At 45.4% G+C, this 7110-nt stretch overlaps 1 non-coding gene across 1 annotated transcript; it reads left to right on the top strand.

Annotated features, from left to right (window-relative positions):
- Positions 1–1110: 1110 nt before the first annotated feature.
- On the top strand, positions 1111–1192 carry trnal-cag (transfer RNA leucine (anticodon CAG)). Its single transcript has one exon. It is a non-coding gene; the product is annotated as a tRNA-Leu (tRNA).
- Positions 1193–7110: the final 5918 nt, after the last annotated feature.

The raw sequence follows: 7110 nt of genomic DNA on the forward strand, positions 1-7110 counted from the left end.
AGGTCCGCCCCGAGATCTAAGTCATGTTGGAACTGAAACGGAGGAATCGACAGAGAGGCGACAGAATGACATCGCATCCATTTGGTTTTCTTTAAATCACTGACGAGCAGGAAAACGTAAACGGGGAGGGCGAGTGGAGAAGTGAGGCAGTTGCAGCTCTAGTGAAATTCCTTCTTTGTGATTCACTCAGCAGCCAGAGACGTGAAGGTGACTCAGGCGTGAGAGTTCTTCACATCGAGAACAAAAAGCACTCAAGGGCAGTTAGCACCTCTTCTGGAGTGGGGTGTGCGGTGAGGTAATTACCTTGTGACTTCTGTTACTATGTTCAGAAACTGGCTTTTATATTGAGGTGAACAGAAACTGCATTTCTAAAAAGCACCATGGAATTTCACAAAATTTATTGAGACTCTTCTCGTCGATTCCCACACAGGTTTCCAACTCAGTTTTTTATCCATGTGGCTCATGTCCAGGAGTGAACATCTCTGCAGCAAATTGCACGGTTAAGGAAAAAGGCAATGAAAGTGGCATCTCGAACTGTCTCCGAGGTCAGAACATCCTCACAATGTGATCTGTCGTTCTCGGATTGTAATGCTACCTCCGGTTTTAGGGTGGAGAACATTCTTTGGGACTCTTATTCTGAAAAAAAAACAGACACAGTGACTGAAACTATGCTGCACGGTATGATGTGGAACACGGCCTGCTCAGGTTTGTGCATTTTCCCTGTAGTCCGGTGTGTTTCGTGTAAACGTGAAAGTCGTCCTGTTTCGAGCAATGTGTGAAATTATTTAGCAAAGCAAGAATGGAAATTCCAGTAATGTCAAGCAGCTCATGGTTATTTGACGAAATCATAAGCGAACCCATATTCTCACGCACTCACAGATACATTTGTACCTGAAAAGAGTCTGAGAAGAGTGACTCAGCTTACCATTGATTTTTGTCTGGATTGATGGGCGATCAATATCTGCTGCGAAATTTTCATTGTAGCGGGTCACATCCCAGCAGCTGTGCGAGTTCGAGAGGAATCATGGAACTCTTTTGATGTGACTTTGCATCTGTGCTCATGCACGAGCACAATTGGAAATAGAAGAAAATGAGGCGGCCGGGCCGGCTGGTAGTGTGGCCGAGCGGTCTAAGGCGCTGGATCCAGGTTCCAGTCTCGAAAGGGGCGTGGGTTCGAATCCCACCACTGCCATTTCTGCTAATCAACTCCAACGCTGCAGCTTGTTAACATGCTGTTTTGGGCCCACTGTATATTGATGTTGAAAACAAAAGTAAAATGGGTTTGCTTCCCAGGGAATTAACTGTGGTGTGGGATACCGCCAAATATTTCAAAATGTCTCTGCTGTCATGATCGTGTTCGCCTCCCGCGCGGAAAATCGCAAACAGTTCTGCCGTCCCAGGCCAGTTGTGCTTTTACTGGAACCGAATGCAGACTGTTATTTCATCGCTGTTGTGAAACGAAGTCCTACGGTGACTCTACTCGATGTTATTTGGGTTTCTAGCTTATGGGAAAATCGTTCCAATGAATTTCGATGTCATACCTTATTGAATTTCTCCCATTTCCTTCATTTCCGTCCTGGAAACATCGGAAGGGAAAGGTAATCTAATCGAGACTGTGATTGGTGAAATTCACTTTTTACGGCCAATTCTTATTATGTTCTTTCTTTCTCTCTTTTCAGCATTGTCTGGAAAGTGGTGGTGCACTAAGGCTGCAGTATGTTTGAAAGAGTAGTTTGGAAATGCCCTGTTGTTAGTTGTGAGATTACTTTATGACTCGTGCCCTCGGACTGTATCACATTTAGCACTCATGCATCTCTGTGTCTGAAAATGAATGCGGTATGCCAGTTTTGTTTGTGTTCCGTGTTAAATGCTTTCTGCTTTGCGATTCGCTCAATACATTTCGATTTAACAGGGTTTCTGAGGTAACTTCCAGCAGCAAAAATCCTCAGCTGAGGATCTGGGAAAATTTCACCAAGTACGGTCAGTCGGAGCTAAAGTAAGGAAGTCGTTCGTGTCTGCAGTGTTTCACAATACTACCTTTCCCGTGAGCAGTCGAACAGACTAAATGATTGTGCCACAGACTGCGATGGCAAACTCCGCTAAAAAGTAATCCTTTAAAGCCGGTGGAAGCAACACGACGTTATTGGGGTACACCGTGGAAAAAGATACTTCGGTGGACCTCGTCCATGCTCACCCCATAGCCAAAATTCAACAAGTCCCGTTCCCCAGCATTTGGCCCCAATCCCTCTAAACGCATCTTATCCAGAAACTCACCCGATTACTTTTGTAATTTTATGAGTGTAATAGCCTGCTCCACTTCCTCTGGTAGATCATTCCAAACACGCACAACCTTCTTTGTGGGAAATGTGCCTCAGGTCCTTTCTCACTTTCAGCCCACTCACCTTAAAGCTATGCTGTCGAGTTTTCAACTCACACCAACTTGGGTAAAACACGTAAATACTCAGTTTACCAGCCTTCCATAAGGTCATGTCGCAGCTGTTACGCTGCAGGGAAAGTCGTCCCAACCTATTCCACCTCGCCCTACGGTACAAACATCGACGACATCTTTGTCTATATTTTGTCATCAATTTAAAGTGTCTTTTTTTTACGTTTTCAAGATGTCAATTGCGCTGGACAACAACGAGATATTGGAAACAGAAAGGTGAAACGTAGAACGGATTCAACTTCCAGTGCTGGACGCCACGGAGCCGCCGCACAGGCGGCTGCGGCTTGTTTCTGTAGTGTAGTGGTCATCACTTTCGCCTAACACGCGAAAGGTTCCCCAGTTCGAAACTGGGCAGAAACTGCTTTGTTCTTCAACTGCAGCCTTTTTCATGGACAAGAGCTGAGCTTTCTTGCTTGGTTTCGCATCTGCAAACCTGCCTTAGAATTTGCTTGAACAAATCTACTCTCGTAGTGAAATGTAATGCAATTCCATTTAATTACAGTGCAAAGCGTTGTTAAGTTTTTCTCCAACCTGGTTCTAATCATATGCCATTCTGTTTGAGAGTGTAGTTACCGCCTTCTGATCCTTCCACGAAAAGCAGTACCGCATTTGCATTCCTTGCGCAGGCGGCTCGGTTCAAAGACAGGAAAGAAGCAGATGCTTTGGTGTCACAGCGCACCACGAATTCCTGAACTTGTCTGTCTGTCAAATGTACCCCAAGGTCGTCTCAGAAAGACCTCATTTGGAAGCTGTCAATCGTTATTCGACGTGCGGGAATTGGCACCAGATGTCCTGAATCATGTTTTGGAGCAATTCGCACGTTAGTGGCTCATTCAATCAGCAACAGCAATGAAAGAAATTCCACTCTCAATTCATGAATCCCCATCATGTGGGGAAGCAGGCTTGTCGGCCCTTCCAGTTCACACGGTACATCGGAAGCGCATCCCACCAGACCCCAGGGTATTCCCTGCCCCATAAACCTGCATTTCCCATTGTTGATCACTGTAACAGGCACATATTTGGTCAGAGGGAGAAATAAAAATGCAAACACACAGAGAATGTGCAGACTGCCCACAGACAGACACCCGAGGCTAGATCGCACCCAGGTTTGTGGTGTAGCCAGATAGCAATGAACGAAGGGCGAAAAATTAATGTTGTTCTGACTAGTGATACTCACACCCTGTGGGTGAATAAGGAAGAATGAAAACACATTCACAACATGGAAAACGGGATTTGTACCTGTGTGGACACAATTTGAAAGGATTGTTCACCCTGGGTAGAAAAAAGGACACTGATACCGCAGAGAAAGCAGTGCAATGTGGGAACTGCTGGAAGAGATTCAATTAACCACAGAAATGGAAACTCATTTAATCAGTAACACTGGGGTGAGGCCGTACACCAGTCCCGTGTGTGGGAGGGATCACTGATCAAAACAATCTCCGAGACTCCAGCAGGATTACATATCCCATCAGGTGTTCGATTATGCTGTCAGTGCTGCTGTTAATCCTAACCAGATATTTGCTCCATAGCGTCAATCATAGAGTCATACAGCATAAAGGCATACAGGCCCGTCAGTGCAACCAATCCATGCTGAACATACTGCCAAACTAATCTACTCCCATCTGCCTCCTCCTGTACCCATTGAGTGGTTATAATGCCCTTGTAGTTTTATTACTGTGTTGTTAATCCAAAAAAACAAGGTAATATTTTGAGGACAAAGAGTTAAGGTCCTGGCATGACAGATGGTGGAGTTTGAATTCAATAAGCACCTGGAATTGAAGAATCTCGTGATGACCTAAATCAGTTGTATGGAAAATCCCATCTTATTCACTCATGCCAGTTCGGGAAGCAAATTGTCATATGCAGCTGCTCTTTCCCACAGGAGACTCCAGATCGATAATACCGCGGTTGACTCTTAAATGTCCTCTGGGAAATAACTGATGTACTAGGCATGAATACATTTATTTTAAAAATCCCACTTTCCCATTCATATTTGGAATCAATTGTCCATTAAATGTTGCAAGCACACCCTCAGCCATCACTTCCTCAGCAAGTTAATTGCACACGTAAAACACCTTCCTTAAAAAAAGCCTCACATGACTTTTAAAAAAAAACTCTGTCTTTTCATCTTAAACATATGCCCTCTCACCTTGAAATCCCCATCCTGAGAAAAGGCAGCTATCGTTAACTCTAACTTGCCTCTCAATAATTCATAAACTTCTGTCAGGTTGTTGTGGTTCTGTTTGCCGAGCTGGAAATTTTTGTTGCAAACGTTTCGTGCCCTGTCTAGGTGACATCCTCAGTGCTTCGGAGCCTCCTGTGAAGCGCTTATGTGGTGTTTCCTCCGGCATTTATAATGGCCTGTCCCTGCCGCGTCCGGTTGTCAGTTTCAGCTGTCCGCTGTAGAGTGGCCTGTATATTGGGTCCAGGTCGATGTGTTTGTTGATGGAGTTTGTGGATGAGTGCCATGCTTCTAGGAATTTCCCTGGCTGTTCTTTGTTTGGCTTGCCCTATAATGGTAGTGTTGTCCCAGTCGAATTCATGTTGCTTGTCGTCTGCGTGTGTGGCTACTAAGGATAGCTGGTCGTGTCGTTTCGTGGCTCGTTGATGTTCATGGATGCGGATCGTTAGCTGTCTTCCTGTTTGTCCTATATAGTGTTTTGTGCAGTCCTTGCATGGGATTTTGTACACTACATTAGTTTTGCTCATGCTGGGTATCGGGTCCTTCGTTCTGGTGAGTTGTTGTCTGAGGGTGGCTGTTGGTTTGTGTGCTGTTATAAGTCTTAGTGGTTGCAGTAGCCTGGCTGTCAGTTCTGGAATGCTCCTGATGTATGGTAGTGTGGCTAGTCCTTTGGGTTGCGGCATGTCCTCGTTCCGTTGTCTTTCTCTTAGGCATCTGTTGATGAAATTGCGCGGGTATCCGTTTTTGGCGAATACCTTGTACATGTGTTCCTCTTCTTCTTTTTGCAGTTCTGGTGTGCTGCAGTGTGCCGGACTGACAACTGGAAGTGGCAGGGACAGGCCACTATAAATGCCGGAGGAAACGCCACAGAAGCGCTTCACAGGGGGCTCCCAAGCACTGAGGATGTCACCTAGACAGGGGACGAAACGTCTGCAACAAAAATTTCCAGCTCGGCGAACAGAACCACAACAACGAGCACCCGAGATACAAATCTTCTCCCAAATTCTGTCAGGTCGCCGTTCAAACCCATAACCTAGAGTGACAACAGTCTCAACTAAGAGACAGTGAGAACTGCAGATGAGAGATCAGAATCCAGAGTGTTGTGCTGGGATGCACAACAGGTCATGCAGCATTTGAGGAGCGGGGAAGAGCCTGATGAATTATTCTCCTGCTCCTGGGATGTTGCCTTACCTGTTGTGGTTTTCCAGCACCCCGATCTCGAAGCTGAAAATAGTCTCAGCCTATCCAGCCTTTCATTATAACTCAAACCTTCCACACACAGCAACATGCGTGCATACTTTTTTGAACCTGCTCCAGCTGAATAATATCATTCCTACAACTGGGCGACCGGAACTGGACATAATACTGCAGAAGAGGCCTCATCAATGTCCTGCAAAGCTTCAACATAACGTCCCGACTCCTATACACAAAGGACTGAACAACGAAGGGAAGTATGTTAAATGCCTTTCAACCACCTTATCTGTAGGTGATGAAAACTACAAGGAATTATGCACCTGCACCCCGAGCTTCCGTGTTCTCCAACACTACGCAACTTGTTGTTGCACCAAAATGCAATACCTCCCATTTATATAGATTGAACTACATGTTACATTTTTCAGTCCAACGACTCATTGGATGAAGATCCTTTTGAAACTTCGATAATCTTCCTCACTATCTACAATTCTGGCGTCGCCTGCAAACCTACGAATCATGCCTGCAGTGAGTTCCACTGTTTTCTCATATAGATCAATGATTCATATTTACTTGTAGTGGCCGTGATTCAGCAGTGTGCAGATCATACAACAGTTAGTCATGCAATTAACAATGAGGAAGAAAGCCCCAGACTGCAGGGAGATATCAAACAATTGGAAATGAAAATGGTGAAAGCAATTCATTCCAGGCAAGTTGGTGATAGTGAAGCAAGTTCAAACTTCAAACCAGCCGCCCACGCTCCAGTTGTGGCACTCAGCTGTATCAGCAAGCTGCACTGTAGATTGCTATAAACGAGAAAGTAATTTCCCTTCTGTCCCGCCTTTGACCAGGAGCACTCCCAACCTCGGAATTACTTGCGCCTCTAAACCGTCATAGAAATACCCTGCATTCACCGGTTGTGTCACTGGGGCTGGGAATTGGGACTATGTGGCAGCAGTGGTTACTGCCTTGTGTGTGTGTGTCTGGGGGAAACTGGTGAAGTAGCCGATGTTAAACTGCATTACTATTGAAGCATACATTTCAACAACACCTGCACTGTCCCCGGAGTTTTTGATGTTTTCGAGAAACCTATTTATCTCAGCCTACAGCATATAAATAATGGAATCACCACAGCCACTGGGGGAACCGATATTAAACGGTCAGCCCATTCTGAGTTCCCACAGATCTGCCACTGTTCGCTCATCACTGATATTGTGCATTTGGTGCGCTGCCTAACATTTCCTATGATACTGTACTTATTGCAAGTTGCACGCGTGCGTGTCTGTGGGAC

Source organism: Chiloscyllium plagiosum, unplaced genomic scaffold, assembly GCF_037043375.1.
Source record: "Chiloscyllium plagiosum isolate Xiang-an unplaced genomic scaffold, Cpla_swu_hap1 HiC_scaffold_38, whole genome shotgun sequence".
Classification (NCBI taxonomy): Eukaryota; Metazoa; Chordata; class Chondrichthyes; order Orectolobiformes; family Hemiscylliidae; genus Chiloscyllium; species Chiloscyllium plagiosum.